We start from the raw sequence: 15,615 nt of genomic DNA, 5'->3' as shown, positions 1-15,615 counted from the left end.
TTATGTATTACACATCAAATATTTCATTGCAGACACTGGAATGTAGTCCACTACACTTCATCTCCCCGTAGTCTCCTCTTCCAATGGATTTGTTGATGATAGAATCGGCCACACCCTCCTTGTTTCATCTCCTCCAGTCATATTGTCCCTTCATATTGTCCCTGTTTGAGTATTTCAATCTCCATATGTTCCCCCAAATGCTTCTGAAAGAAAAGGAAAGACCAAACAGTATCTTTTGCAAAACAACACTTTCAAATTGACCATCAATATCAACTAAGAATATAAAAATGATATATAAATGATGTATGAATCACAGTAACCTCTTCCCCCCTTGATTCATAAAATCATACCAACATCACCCCAATATTGATTTTTTTTTTTTGAAAAATCATCAAATAATCAAATATGATATTTATCCATTCAGTTCCACTGGTCCATCTTCATCCAGATCAGGAACAGTCAACACCGGCATCTGAGTGTTGTCTCCAGGCATCACTCTCCAACCTATCTCAATATCATAGCTTTCTCAAAGGTCAGTAACAAATTACAAACATCACACAGTGCTATCAAAGCTGCCATTAAATGTAACCCATCACTGCCCCTACTGGCCTACCTGATCTTGCAACCAAGACTTCTCAGATCTCCCAAACGCATCCCTTATATTCTTCAATGCATATATAACTATCTGAACTATCTGGACTCAAAGTATACCTAATATTATCAATATGATCTTCCCAAATGTTATACCATACCATGGAAAAAGTCCCCCCTTCTCCCTTAGATTTATCCTTCAATGATAGGCTTGAAGACTATGACATGTAGCCATGTCTCTTTTCATCCAATTTCAAATATAGCTTCAGATTTCTGTCCGGTGCTACCCCTCTTATAATGGTAGAAACCTCATATGGAAGCTTCAACGTTGACATGTAACAACATCCTGTCCATCCATAGGGTAAGAATATATACTTTATCACAACAAACCCTCCAAATATCTCTAAAATTCTCCATAGTCACATTGTCAGGCAAAAGCTAATCTTTTAACCATCAAAGTCCTGCTGTTCCTACTAACTGGTACATAAAGAGTAACATATTTCTCATTACTACCCTTAAGGTCATGCATACCCAAAGTTATCATATAACATCACAATCTGATATTCCCATAAACATACCCCTTACCTCATATGTTTTATTAGAACCAAACAACTTTTAGCCCTCAATGGTTACACCTCAAATGCTTCAGGGTTTGCTGTTACCTGATTTTACTTTCCATCTAACAAATTCACACAAGTTAATTCACTTAACCCAATAACACCTAACCCTAGGCTTAAACAAATGTTTTGACAACGACATTATTTTATCTGTTACTGATTATTGTTGCTGATACCACAGTCATGACAACGCATAAGATTGACACATACTTGATAGAGGTCGAACGACCGTCTCTAAAATGTTTGGTGCTGGAATTCTCACCAGACATGGACCCTCAAGATTCCTCACTGATCTTACAGAATGAGCTAACCGCTGGAACCAAAGATTCCTACCTGCCCATTTATCTTTAACTTTCACAACAGAAGAATCAAACCACTCCATTTAGTTTCTCTCTTCCCTAACGAGCGGTACTGATCAGATACCTCTCCTTGTCTGTCATTAAAATCAAAGACCTCATCCTGTACCTCCATGATGAATCTATATTCTCTCTACTACTATCTGTTCTCCTATTTTAACCCTATTCATACTATCATTGATAGCACTCTCCATCCGTAACATAAACCCCTGAGTCTTCTTGCTAACCCCCTTTAATTTCAGAAAAGTTGTTGTCGGTGTCATACTTCCTACATTTGCTATTGCCATCGTATCATTAATCCCTTCCAAAGTTACCATTAAAGTAGTTGATGTATTAATCTTAATTATTTCTAGTGGCAAAGCTACCGATATCCTATGTGTATTATCCACTGTTGGAGTGACTACTGTAACATATTCTTCCTGAACTCCTTTGTGTCACGGTTTCGGCCGAGGCTGCCTCTCTCCCTTGTTCGGGCAGGTTTCGGCGTTCGTCGTCTCCGGAATTCTAGCTGCCACCGTTGCATGTTCTATGTTTCCTGTTTGATTAGTTTTGTCTGTTAGCCACACCTGTCTTGTGTTATGTCTCATTAAGCACCCTATTTAGTTTCCTTGTTGTTAGTGTAGTGTTGTGTGTAATTGTTTCGTGTCAGGTGTTTGTGCGTTACCAGTGTTTCGGTACGCCAGTTACGATTTACTTCCTCCTCGGTTGAGGAGAGTTTTTGCGCCCTGTGTTTGTGCGCTCGTTTTGACGCCTGTGTGCGTCTGTTGGCCTCTGGCCGTTTTTTGGATTATTTTGCACTCGCTAGTAAAGTCTTGTTGGACTGTACATCTGCTTCTGCGCCTGATTCCACACCTCACCATTTCTAACACCGTGACAGAATTACACACCCTTGACATGGAATCAGCAGGAGCCGAAGCAGCCCCGACGAGACTGGAGGTCCAGGTTCGGGAACAACAGGACCAGATACAGCAGATGGGGACCGCCCTGCAGGAGGTGATCACCACGCTCCGAGGCTGGGGAGCGCCTCCACCACCTCCCTCCCTGCCAGCACCATCGGCCAGTCCGCCCATTCCAGCGCCAGAACCCCGAGGAATCCGACTCTCTCTCCCGAGGGCCTACGACGGAACCGCGGCTGGGTGTCAGGGATTCCTCCTCCAGGTGGAGCTGTACCTGGCCACCGTACACCCGGCACCCTCGGGGCATGAGAGCGTGTCCGCCCTGATCTCCTGCCTGTCCGGGAAGGCGTTGGAGTGGGCCAACGCGGAGTGGAGGAAGATCGACGCCGAGACTATCACCTACAACGAGTTCTCCCGCCGCTTCAAGGCGGTGTTTGACCATCCCCCGGAGGGGAGAGCGGCGGGGGAGCGTCTGGTCTTCCTCCGGCAGGGGAGGAGGAGTGCCCAAGAATTCGCTCTCGAATTCCGTACTCTAGCGGCAGATGCAGGGTGGAATGAGTGGGCCCTCGTCGATCTATACAGATGTAGCCTACGAGAGGACGTCCGTCGGGAGCTGGCTTGTAGGGACACCAGTCTCTCGTTCGACCAGCTGGTCGACATGTCCATCAGGCTGGATAACCTATTGGCCACCCGCGGACGTCCTGAGGGGGGTCCGTCCATTTCACTCTCCAGCGCCTCCGAGCCGTGTCCTATGGAGCTCGGGGGCGCTGGCGCTAGAGAGAGGAGGAGTCGGTTGGTTAGGGGGTCCATCCACTGCACCAACTGTGGTCGGGGAGGACACACCGCGGCTAGGTGCTGGGGATGGCCTCCTAGGGAGGATGACGACAGGTCCCGCACTGGGGATTCCCTCCAGGTGAGTAGGCGCCCCACTCACCCAGAGCTCACTGTTGCCCATTTTTGGATGCCTGTGCGTTTTCCACAGGTAGCACCTCATTCCCAGCATAAGGCGCTGGTAGATTCAGGCGCGGCTGGGAATTTTATTGATAAAAAGTTTTGTTTAGCGTTAGGGATTCCCCTTGTTTCTGTTGATGTTCCTTTCCCCGTTCATGCCCTAGATAGTCGTCCGTTGGGTACGGGCTTAATCAGGGAGGTCACGGCGCCACTTAGGATGTGTGCGCAGGGGGATCATCAGGAGATGATTCAGCTGTTCCTGATTGATTCTCCTGCGTATCCGGTGGTGCTGGGCATGCCCTGGTTGAGTACCCATAACCCAGCTATTTCGTGGCAGGAGAGGGCTCTGATGGAGTGGTCTGCTCAGTGTGTGGGTAGATGTTTGGGCGTTTCCGTAGGGGCTACCTCGGTGGAGAGTCCAAACCAGGTGCCCGCATTGCACGTTCCCCCTGAGTATGGGGATTTGGCTATTGCGTTTAGTAAGGCGAGGGCGACGCGGTTGCCACCCCATAGGCAGGGAGATTGTGCGATAGACCTCCAGGCAGGAGCTGCGCTCCCACGGAGCCATGTGTATCCTCTGTCTCAGGAGGAGAAGAAAGCTATGGAGATTTACATAGACGAATCTCTGAGACAAGGATACATACGGCCTTCCACTTCCCCTGCGTCCTCGAGTTTCTTTTTTGTGAAGAAAAAGGATGGTGGTTTGCGCCCGTGCATCGATTACCGTGGTCTCAATCAGATTACGGTGAAGTACAGTTATCCACTCCCGCTGATTGCGACCATGACTGAGTCGTTGCATGGGGCGCGTTTCTTCACTAAATTAGATCTCAGGAGCGCGTACAACTTGGTGCGCATCAGGGAGGGTGATGAATGGAAGACAGCCTTTAGTACCACCTCGGGCCATTACGAGTATCTGGTCATGCCATACGGGTTGATGAACGCTCCGTCAGTTTTCCAATCATTCGTGGATGAGATCTTCAGGGACATGCAGGGGCAGGGGGTGGTTGTGTACATTGATGACATTCTCGTGTACTCGCCTACCCGTGTCGAGCATGTGGCCCTGGTGCGTAGAGTGTTGCGGAGGCTGGTGGAGCACGACCTGTATGTGAAGGCAGAGAAGTGTCTGTTTTTCCAGGAGTCGGTCTCCTTTTTGGGTTATCAGTTGTCTGCGTCAGGGGTGAAGATGGAGGTAGACCGGGTGTCGGCCGTGCGTAATTGGCAAACACCAACCACTGTGAAGGAGGTGCAGCAGTTTTTGGGGTTTGCAAATTACTACAGGAGGTTTATCCGGGGTTTTGGACAGGTGGCAGCTCCCATCACGTCTCTTTTGAAGGGGGGTCCGGTGCGTCTGCAGTGGTCGGCCGAGGTGGACAGGGCGTTTGGGAGGCTGAAGGACCTGTTTACCTCGGCCCCGGTGCTGGCGCATCCGGATCCCTCTTTGCCGTTCCAGGTAGAGGTGGACGCGTCAGAGGCCGGTTTAGGAGCCGTGCTTTCACAACGGTCTGGCGCGCCACCTAAACTCCGCCCCTGTGCTTTTTATTCTAAGAAGCTCAGTCCGGCGGAGCGGAACTATGACGTAGGGGACAGGGAGCTGTTAGCCGTGGTACAGGCTCTAAAGGTGTGGAGGCACTGGCTTGAGGGGGCTCAACACCCTTTCCTCATTTTGACGGACCACCGTAACCTGGAGTACATCCGGGCGGCGAGGAGGCTGAACCCTCGCCAGGCAAGATGGAGTATGTTCTTGACCAGGTTCACTTTTAAGATCACGTACATCCCTGGGTCACAGAATGGTAAGGCAGATGCGCTGTCTCGGCGGTATGACACGGAGGAGAGGTCCGTGGAGCCCACTCCCATACTGCCTGAGTCGTGTCTGGTGGCACCGGTAGTGTGGGAGGTCGATGCTGAACTCGAGCGGGCGTTACGCACCGACCCTAGTCCACCACAGTGTCCGGAGGGTCGGAAGTACGTTCCGCTCGAGGTTCGGGATCGATTGATCTATTGGGCTCACACGTCACCCTCCTCTGGACATCCGGGTATCGGCCGGACAGTGCACTGTCTTAGTGCCAAGTACTGGTGGCCCACGTTGGCAAGGGATGTGAGGGTTTATGTTTCCTCCTGCTCGGTGTGCGCCCAGTGTAAGGCGCCTAGACATCTGCCTAGGGGTAAGTTGCTACCCCTGCCCGTTCCACAACGACCATGGTCCCACCTCTCTGTGGACTTTATAACAGACCTTCCCCTCTCCCAAGGTAATACTACCATCCTGGTCGTTGTGGACCGGTTCTCTAAGGCCTGTCGCTTGCTCCCCATGCCGGGTCTTCCTACTGCCCTACAAACTGCCGAGGCACTGTTCACCCATGTGTTCCGGCACTACGGGGTACCCGAGGACATTGTGGCTGATCGGGGTCCCCAATTCACCTCCAGAGTCTGGAGAGCGTTTATGGAGCGGTTGGGGGTCTCGGTGAGCCTCACCTCGGGGTACCACCCGGAGAGTAATGGGCAGGTGGAACGCGTAAACCAGGATGTGGGTAGGTTTCTCAGAACATACTGCCGGGACCGGCCGGAGGAGTGGTCAAGGTACGTTCCCTGGGCCGAGATGGCCCAGAATTCCCTACGCCATTCCTCCACTAACCTGACTCCATTTCAATGTGTGTTAGGTTACCAGCCGGTTCTGGCACCCTGGCAGCAGAGCCAGATCGAGGCTCCTGCGGTGGATGAGTGGGCGCGGCGCTCGGAGGAGACTTGGAACGCTGCACACGTCCACCTGCAGCGGGCCCTCCGACGTCAGAAGGCGAGCGCTGATCTCCACCGCAGTGAGGGACCGGTGTACGCACCTGGTGATCGAGTCTGGCTCTCTACCAGAAACCTGCCCCTCCGCCTGCCCTGTCGGAAACTGGGTCGGCGGTTTGTAGGGCCATTTAAAGTCCTGAGAAGGTTGAACGAGGTATGTTATAGATTACAGCTACCTGTGGAGTATAAGTGTATTAACCCCTCGTTCCATGTGTCCCTTCTCAGGCCGGTGGTAGCGGGCCCGCTCCAAGAAAATGAGATAGGGGAGACTCCCCCGCCCCCATTGGACATCGAGGGGGCACCGGCGTACTCCGTGAGGTCCATCTTGGATTCGAGACGTCGGATGGGGGGTCTTCAGTATCTAGTGGAGTGGGAGGGGTACGGTCCGGAGGAGCGGTGCTGGGTGCCGAGGAGAGACATTTTGGACCCGTCGCTCCTGACGGAATTCCATCGGGGGTATCCGACGCGCCCTGCTCCACGTCCTCCGGGTCGTCCCCAAGGCCGGAGTCGGCGCACGTCTGGAGCCGCGCGTCAAGGGGGGGGTACTGTCACGGTTTCGGCCGAGGCTGCCTCTCTCCCTTGTTCGGGCAGGTTTCGGCGTTCGTCGTCTCCGGAATTCTAGCTGCCACCGTTGCATGTTCTATGTTTCCTGTTTGATTAGTTTTGTCTGTTAGCCACACCTGTCTTGTGTTATGTCTCATTAAGCACCCTATTTAGTTTCCTTGTTGTTAGTGTAGTGTTGTGTGTAATTGTTTCGTGTCAGGTGTTTGTGCGTTACCAGTGTTTCGGTACGCCAGTTACGATTTACTTCCTCCTCGGTTGAGGAGAGTTTTTGCGCCCTGTGTTTGTGCGCTCGTTTTGACGCCTGTGTGCGTCTGTTGGCCTCTGGCCGTTTTTTTGATTATTTTGCACTCGCTAGTAAAGTCTTGTTGGACTGTACATCTGCTTCTGCGCCTGATTCCACACCTCACCATTTCTAACACCGTGACACTTTGGTGACTGTGGAGGCTACAACAGACCTCAACTCTTCCATTATAAGCGTTACTTTATGAATTACATAGCCTTTTAACCAATAATTCTTAACCGGAACAAATTCTAATGCTTGCACTAGATAAGTATACTTCTTCTCCATAATTATCTCTCCATGTGGGAAGAACGTCCCCATCCTAACCCTAATAAGTATTTTTCCCCTAAAATTGGTGAGCTATTGGTTCCCTTATAATGAAATGCGATATATTTATGGCTTTAATAACTATCAATGTTGAAAGAGTTAAATTGCTTCTCACTGTTGTTTTAATAGACTGAAGGGTTAATGTCCTTAGTTACTTCTAGTTTCCCCAAAGAAAAGTTGTCTTTGCTTGTACTTCCATCTATCACCACTAGTGTCACTTTTTCCCAACTCTCAGTCCTATCTCTAATCCCTGACTTTCAAACTTTTGATTATAAAAAATACACCTATAATTACCTTGATCTCCCTGCTGGGAACTGTAACTATAGATACTCAATCACCCTCAATCTTCTCTTATCATTCAGCAACACATACTTTCTCAATGCATCTGCTCCTAACAGATCTAAACTCCTACCATATCTTCCCACTAAACTTTAAAATGTCCTTCACTACTGTTCTCTCTCTCTTACTACTAACTTTGAAACTTAGCTTACTGTCTTAGAGTTCCTTCAACCTAGTTCTCCTAACTTATTTTAATCTAATGTTTTCTCCTAACCTTTAAAAACCTTTTCCCACTGATTTTATTCACAAAATCCCTTTACCACCAAATTTTAGAATATGTGATTGGGAAAGTCCCCACCTGTTTCTGACTTCTTTACACAGACTTGGCAAACGACTAAACACCTTTTAGCCTAGCCTGAAATCTCTTGGTGTAAGAATGTAACCCAGAATAACAGTCACCCCTTTTAACTTTATTTTTCAGACAGATTGTCTAATAGGCAGTCTAATAGATTATCATCCTTCATATGATATTATCTTTTTAAGCAAATGATTCCCAAAAACCCTACTTTTTTAAAATCTTCTACCAGACAGTCGTCTAGTGTACATCTTATTGTACAGTTCAATTTAAACAATGCATCTCTTCCCAACAATGCAATAGGTATATGCTCTAATATTAGTATGTCTATTTTAATTTCTCTTTGAGTTCTTATAGCATAGCTCAATTGGTTCCCTAAGAGTACTTAACTGTTTTACTACCTCAAATCCCTATCCTAATTAGTTAATTTTACATAGTGAGATGTTTAACCTCTTTAGGCTGAACACAGATACGTTTTTCCACTATTCACCATTATTTCTCATAGTCCTCTGGTTTTACTTCAATTGTTAGCTATTTTCTCTTCTTCTCTAATCGGTGCTATCAGCTGACACCCCCCTCGTATCTTCTAGGCACTCTAGAATCTTTAGGGTTCACCTGGAGAACAGGTGAGCTTGAATTGCCCCTGTATCTTCATTAAAAATGTTCTCTGTTTTTCCTCCTGACTTGTTGCACTCACAGGTAAAGTACCCAATCTGTCCACAATTATAACAGTCTTCTGAAAGTTGCTGGAAGTGTAGCTGAAATCTTCCTCCTCCTTCTAAGCCTTCTCGTCCTCTTCCTCTCCAATTCTGTGTCTGTCCAGAAACTGGCTGTGGATATGGAACATTTGGTACCCTCCTTGGCTGGTACAATTGTATTTGATATTGTTCAGTTGAAGCTGTAACAGTGATTGTTGATTTGGTTCACTCTGATTCTTCATAACCAAAGCTTCTCTTCTCCACCAGTTGTATGATTGAGTTTTCTGAGAGCTTCTTGATCCTGTTCTTTCTTGCTGAGATATATGTATTCTTCAACAGCTTATATTCTAAGTTCTGTCCTCAAAATATCATCTTCCATCATCTTCTTACTTCTCTTCAGCTGCTTGGCCTCAATGTATTCTTCTTCTCCTCCAATTCCTGGGATTATTTTCTCAGCAGTTTCTCCTCTTCTGTATCTTCAGCGTCTCGAGCTGTTCCTCTAGCTCTCTTACCTCTCCCAAAGTCCTCGCTTCCTCCAGGCCTGATAAGCCTCGGTCTATATCTCCTTCTATTTCTTCTGTGCCAGTCCTTGTAGGATAAAATCCTCTTGAACATAAAGCACCTTTAATCTCCAAATCTTCATCGCTTTCTTCATCTTTGCTTTCATCAGAGATCAAATCTCGTGTATCCTTCTTCCTTCAACTTCCATCAGAGATCAAATCTCTAGTATCCTTCTTCTTTCCTCTCTTGCCAACTTCCTTCTGATCACAGAGTCATATCCACCCATGACCTCTTCTCAATCACTCTCATCTTCATCATCCTCGTCTTCTTTAACCTCACTCTTCTCTTCCAGACATCTCATTTTCTTCCTTCTGGAGTTTTGGATTCATCTTCATCGTCGTTTCTGCTTGTCCTCTATCTATTATTCGTTCATCTCCATCTCTGATGCAACAATCACCCTGCTGGATGATCACTGAAAGCTGAGGATAAACATCCCTAAGCTCTCCTTCCCTTCTCATAAGGTGGGTGTCATTTTGTGAGAAAGGTGTACTAACTTCTGCCATTAGTTTTTCTAACACTACTTTAGTTAAAGGATTACTATTTTTTCCCCTATATCAACCCTTTTATATTCCTTTATCGTGAATTATTTTATTTTAGACTATATAGCCTATGGCTTCCCCCCTTAAATTATTAATATAAACCTAACAACTCCCCCCCCCAATTTTTTTTTTTTTTTTTTTTTTTTTAAATAAATCAATTAAAAATCATGAATAATTAAAACCAATTTTTATTCCTATATCCTATGTCACCAATTTATCAATTAGTGGTGGCTATCTTACCACAACCCATCAAATGCAAATGTAAGTTAGTCAACTTCAAAGCAATCCCAAAACAAAGCCTGTAACCCTACCATTACTACAATTCCCATAAACCCCCTTGCTCTATAGGCACCTAATTATCTTAAATTTACAGAATAATGTCAGTCCTTGATTCCCAACCCATCTGTAATTAACCCAAGTGATGCACATAGCCTCCAAAATGCAATTTTTAATGAATCATTTGCCAAGCCTATGCAAAATTGTCATAACATCACATATTTTGTAAGGGATGATTTTGTGAACTAGGCTGATATCTGATCCTCTGCCTGCGTCACACCTTGTCACGTGACGCACGTCAGCACTTCCTGTATCTCCTCTCTCCTCTGGTTCCTCTCAGATGACAAAAGAACAGAGACACAGGAAAAGATTTTAGTAGTTAATGCAATCACTGAGTTATTTCAAGCATATTCAATATTCCTTCGTTCATATTCGCTTCAAGACTTAATTTAATTCATTACGTATTTTATTTTAATCCGTCATTTAACTCAGGACTAAACAGATCGCTCAAAAATTTTTTTATTTAATTTTAATCCGTCATTTAATTTAATTCATTATACTTCGCCAACATATATTTAATTTATAAATTCAATAGGTCACAAAACAAGTTTCATCTTTAACCATCCGCCGTTTAAACTAGAATACTCGTGTCAAAATATATCTTCTCTTTGTTTCCTCGTCTGTGTCTATTTCTCTCCCTGCGACACGCAGGCCCCACAGAGATATGACACGTTACCCACAATCCCGTTTTTGTAGTTTTACTATACCCTCGTGTTGTAGTTTAGTGCCGTAAACCAAAACGTGTCCTAATCTCGTGCCATAAACTCCCCCTTTCTGTAGTGTAGTGTCGCAAAATTAAACGCATGCGCAAATGCATTCAATGATACGACTCCCGGACAATAGAACGATAGCATTACGCTACAGCTTCACTATTTTATACCCTATACTCACACAATTACACATAACATTTACATTTTACATTTTTAGTCATTTAGCAGACGCTCTTATCCAGAGCGACTTACATTATCTTTTTTTTTTTTTTTTTTTTTTTTTTTTTTCATACTGGCCCCCCGTGGGAATTGAACCCACAACCCTGGCATTGCAAACGCCATGCTCTACATCCCTGCCGGCCATTCCCTCCCCTACCCTGGACGACGCTGGGCCAATTGTGCGCCGCCCCATGGGTCTCCCGGTCGTGGCCGGCTACGACAGAGCCTGGATACGAACCAGGATCTCGTGGCACAGCTAGCACTGCGATGCAGTGCCTTAGACCACTGCGCCACTCGGGAGACTATATATAACAGAGCTCACATTTGCGTAGAACTTTAAATTCTACACACACATACATATTTTAAGAGGCTTAGTCCATCGCAATGGGACCTCTAAGGATACATTAGCATGTAGCACAGAACACAATTAGCATTAGCCGCCATATACCATGTAGCATGAAACACACTCCCATTTAGCATTAACCTTAGCCTTAGCCTTTAGCTAACTGCGGCCTACCACGCCCTAAGTAACCTTGCATTGTGCCCAAATCATTATCCATCATTATCCATATCTCCGCCTAACTTTATGCTGCCTTGAGTTCTGGATAATTATATGAGCGGTTACCCCAAACGAATAATCCGTCAACTATAAGATGAGCATAACATACAATATCATCGTCCAGCTCATGGTTCCCAGAACCAACCTGACCCCACACCTAGCGCGTTGCCAGGATTTTATGGCCGACTCATAATAAGTCGCCTCGTTTCGAGGTCTTTCCAGATTCACAATGCCCTAATTGCATACGTATTCCTGACTTCATTCTGCCAATATCTGCCGTTAATATCTCTACCATCGATTGCTCTAAAATTCCAAGCCTACCCTCCCCCTTGTTGCCCTGTCTACCAGTGCAACAATTGATAATGATTAGCCAGACCCCCAGTAATCAGCAATAACTCCACGAGGCACGGTCGTATGGTACATCTCTCCAGTGTACACAAGCAGTATCAAAACTAACAATCTCACAAAGCTTGTGAGGAAAAAACTCACCCTTGTCTGGTCATGACTTCAGACCGAGTTAGCTTGAGTTAGCTTGGCGGCTACAAATGAACAAAGGAGAACTGCAGACCAGCCCCACGTTGGGCGCCATTTGTCGTATCGAGTGAGTGGTGGCAATTATTGCTGATAAACAAAGGAGTCCGCTCATACTGAATCCTTGATCATAAGTTTATTCAGATCCCAAGCTTCAGCATAAGTGACAGGTGACATGACACCCGGAGAGCGACGCCTCAGAATGGCCGCTCTGCCTCTCTTCTTCGTTTACCCCTATTTATAAACAATGCAAAAAGATGGGCTCCCTCTTCTGGCCAATCACCAGTCTCCCCTGTCTACAACACACTTCCTGTCTGTTGTATGTGGCGTTACACTAAAACATTCCCTCTTGATACTAAAATCAACATTCTTTCAGTTCCACTTAAAAAACATTTAACACCATCATAATCTCAATACACTACAGGAGCCATATTTAACTGTCTGTCTTTCACTTTGTGTTTGTGGTTTCTTGTTCGTGTTGGTTTGTGTTTAAACCATAGACGTCACGTTTTTTTCGTTTGTTGTTTTGATCGTGTGATCATTAAATAAATATAAATATGTTCACCTGCAACGCTGCGCCTTGGTCTCTCCCTGACGTTCGTGACAGAAGAAACCACCAAAACCGGACCAAGCAGCGTGTCCAGGAGCCATCGCTAGCAGATCTCCGTGGCAACCTCGACTGGGTCAAGCCTAGTGAGGAGCAGAGAGGGTGGACTTGGGAACAGTTGAGGAAGAGCTTCGACTGGGTCAAGCCCATTGAGGAGCTGAATAGCGGGAGTTGGAGACAGAGGAGCGAGAGTTGGGCGAAAACGATAGAGGCCTGGCCCACGGGGAGGAGAGACCCCCAGAAATTTTTTAGGGGGGGGCTCACGACGTCGGGGCAGCAGGAGGCCGCGATAGAGCGGTCCAGCGGGTTGGCAGAGGAGGCCGCCAGGTTACGGGGGCCACTGGTCGAAGAGGGGATGGAAGGTGGAGAGGCACGGCGAGAGGTACTGGGGTGTGTTACCAGTCCGGTCCGGCCCGTTCCAGATCCCGGTGTAGGGCCAGTGGTGTGTGTCCCCAGTACGGTCCGGTCTGTTCCTGCTCCCCGCACCAAGTCTGTGGTGCGTTTCGTCAGCCCTGTCCGGCCCGTTCCTGCTCTCCGCACCAAGTCTGTGGTGCGCGTCGCCAGCCCAGTCCGGCCCATTCCTGCTCCCCGCACCAAGTCTGTGGCGCGTCTCGTCAGCCCGGCTCGGCCCGTTCCTGCTCCCCGCACCAAGTCAGTGGTGCGCTTCGTCAGCCCGGCTCGGCCCATTCCTGCTCCCCGCACCAAGTCTGTGGTGCGTTTCGTCAGCCCGGCTCGGCCCATTCCTGCTCCCCGCACCAAGTCTGTGGTGCGTTTCGTCAGCCCTGTCCGGCCCGTTCCTGCTCTCCGCACCAAGTCTGTGGTGCGTTTCGTCAGCCCTGTCCGGCCCGTTCCTGCTCTCCGCACCAAGTCTGTGGTGCGCGTCGCCAGCCCAGTCCGGCCCGTTCCTGCTCTCCGCACCAAGTCTGTGGTGCGCGTCGCCAGCCCAGTCCGGCCCATTCCTGCTCCCCGCACCAAGTCTGTGGTGCGTTTCGTCAGCCCTGTCCGGCCCGCTCCTGCTCCCCACACCAAGCCAGTGGTGTGCGTCGTCAGTCCAGCACGGCCCGTGCCTGTTCCCCACACCAAGCCAGTGGTGTGCGTCGTCGGTCCGGCACGGCCCGTGCCTGTTCCACTGGTGCCTGGTCCGGCACCGGTCAGATGCGTTACGCCGGAGCTAGAGCAATCCGCTCCATCAGTGTGCAGTCCAGCTCCGGCCAGCGGGGCCAGACTGGACCAGGGGTACTTTGGGGGGTTGGAGAGGGAGTGGGGATCAGGCCCGGAGCCGGATCCGCCGCCAAGGCGGAGTGCCCACCCGGTCCCTCCCCTGTGGTATTTAGTTGGCGCGGTCGGAGTCCGCGCCTTTAGGGGGGGGGTACTGTCACGCCCTGGCTCTGGGGACACTGTTATGTTGAGCCAGGGTGTGTATTCTATGTTTGTATTTCTATGTTGGCCTGAGTGACTCGAGTGTCAGCTGGCTGTCTCTGATTGGGAGCCATATTTAACTGTCTGTCTTTCACTTTGTGTTTGTGGTTTCTTGTTCGTGTTGGTTTGTGTTTAAACCATAGACGTCACGTTTTTTTCGTTTGTTGTTTTGATCGTGTGATCATTAAATAAATATAAATATGTTCACCTGCAACGCTGCGCCTTGGTCTCTCCCTGACGTTCGTGACATGTTGAAAATCAATCTGATGCTGTCTGGTCAAAAAGAGTATGATATTCTTGCCGCCCGTAGCTTTAAATGCAAGAGAAGACCGCTAGAATTTGGCCTCCCTTGATACATTTTTTAAATAATAATAATAGCCAATCAGCGTTGAGCTAAACTGAGTGACAGAAAAAAACTTGAATTGCTGCATCTCATTGTCCTTCGGTGGCTAGCTAGCTAGCTAAAATTGTCCCTTTCCTAAATTAGCCATGGATAGGGATTTGGACTTGTGGTTTTACTTAATTCTCTGTACTGGCCAATGATTATAACAACGATTCTGATCCAACCATAAATGCATACATTGTGCCCCTGGTCTGAGAAGATGGAAGTTCAGTATGTAGCTAGATGTAGTAGGCTAATGCTAACTAGCCGGCTCATCGTTGCCCATGAAAGGAAGTTAGGCTAGCGAGCAAGCATTTTAGCCAGGTAGCCTAGGACAACAAAAACTAAACGCTTGTACTGTATGAGTCATAGACCGTTTCAGCAACATGAAAGAGAGGAGGGTGAGTCACCATGTTTTTTCTACTTCCACGCACGCACGCACTCACTCACACACTCACACACACACACACACAGAGAAATCAGTGCCATGGACAGCCACATCATATTCAGTTGATGTTTATTGGACTAAATTGTTTTTGGTATTCTTTCAGTTGTCACTGTATTAGACTAAACATAGGTGATTTGATGATGTTGAGATGTTTAGGTTGAAATGGTGCTGGCATACTGGAGGCAGCTCCTGTTTTCTTTGCGCCTTGCGGTAACTCTTCGTGGTTCTAAATCAATAGTTGTTTAGTAGTCCGAAAATGTCGGAAACATTAACTTGTGACCATTCTGTAGGTCATGTAACTGTTTGTTACATGCAATATGCTTTGTGGACTTCAACAAATGAGTGGTTGAATTTATTCTGCCGCTGTGTCTTCTTATTGTCTTGGCCTTAGGCCTATATATCACAGTGGCAAGGCATATGAACTAACAGGTTATAAACCAAACAATGCCATTATCAAAACACAGGTTGTAATATGGCTTTTTTCCCTGGCTTGGCTTTCCCAGTGATTTTACCCATGCAACACTACTGCTTAGGCCTAAAGGCTATTTCACAAGTATGAAACCATCACAGTGAGAAAAGGTGAGGAATGTATTCTTCAATGAT

This window comes from Coregonus lavaretus, assembly GCF_964263955.1.
Source record: "Coregonus lavaretus genome assembly, chromosome: 3".
NCBI lineage: Eukaryota > Metazoa > Chordata > Actinopteri > Salmoniformes > Salmonidae > Coregonus > Coregonus lavaretus.
The sequence above is the reverse complement of the archived record's forward strand: the minus strand, read 5'-3'. Positions refer to the sequence as shown.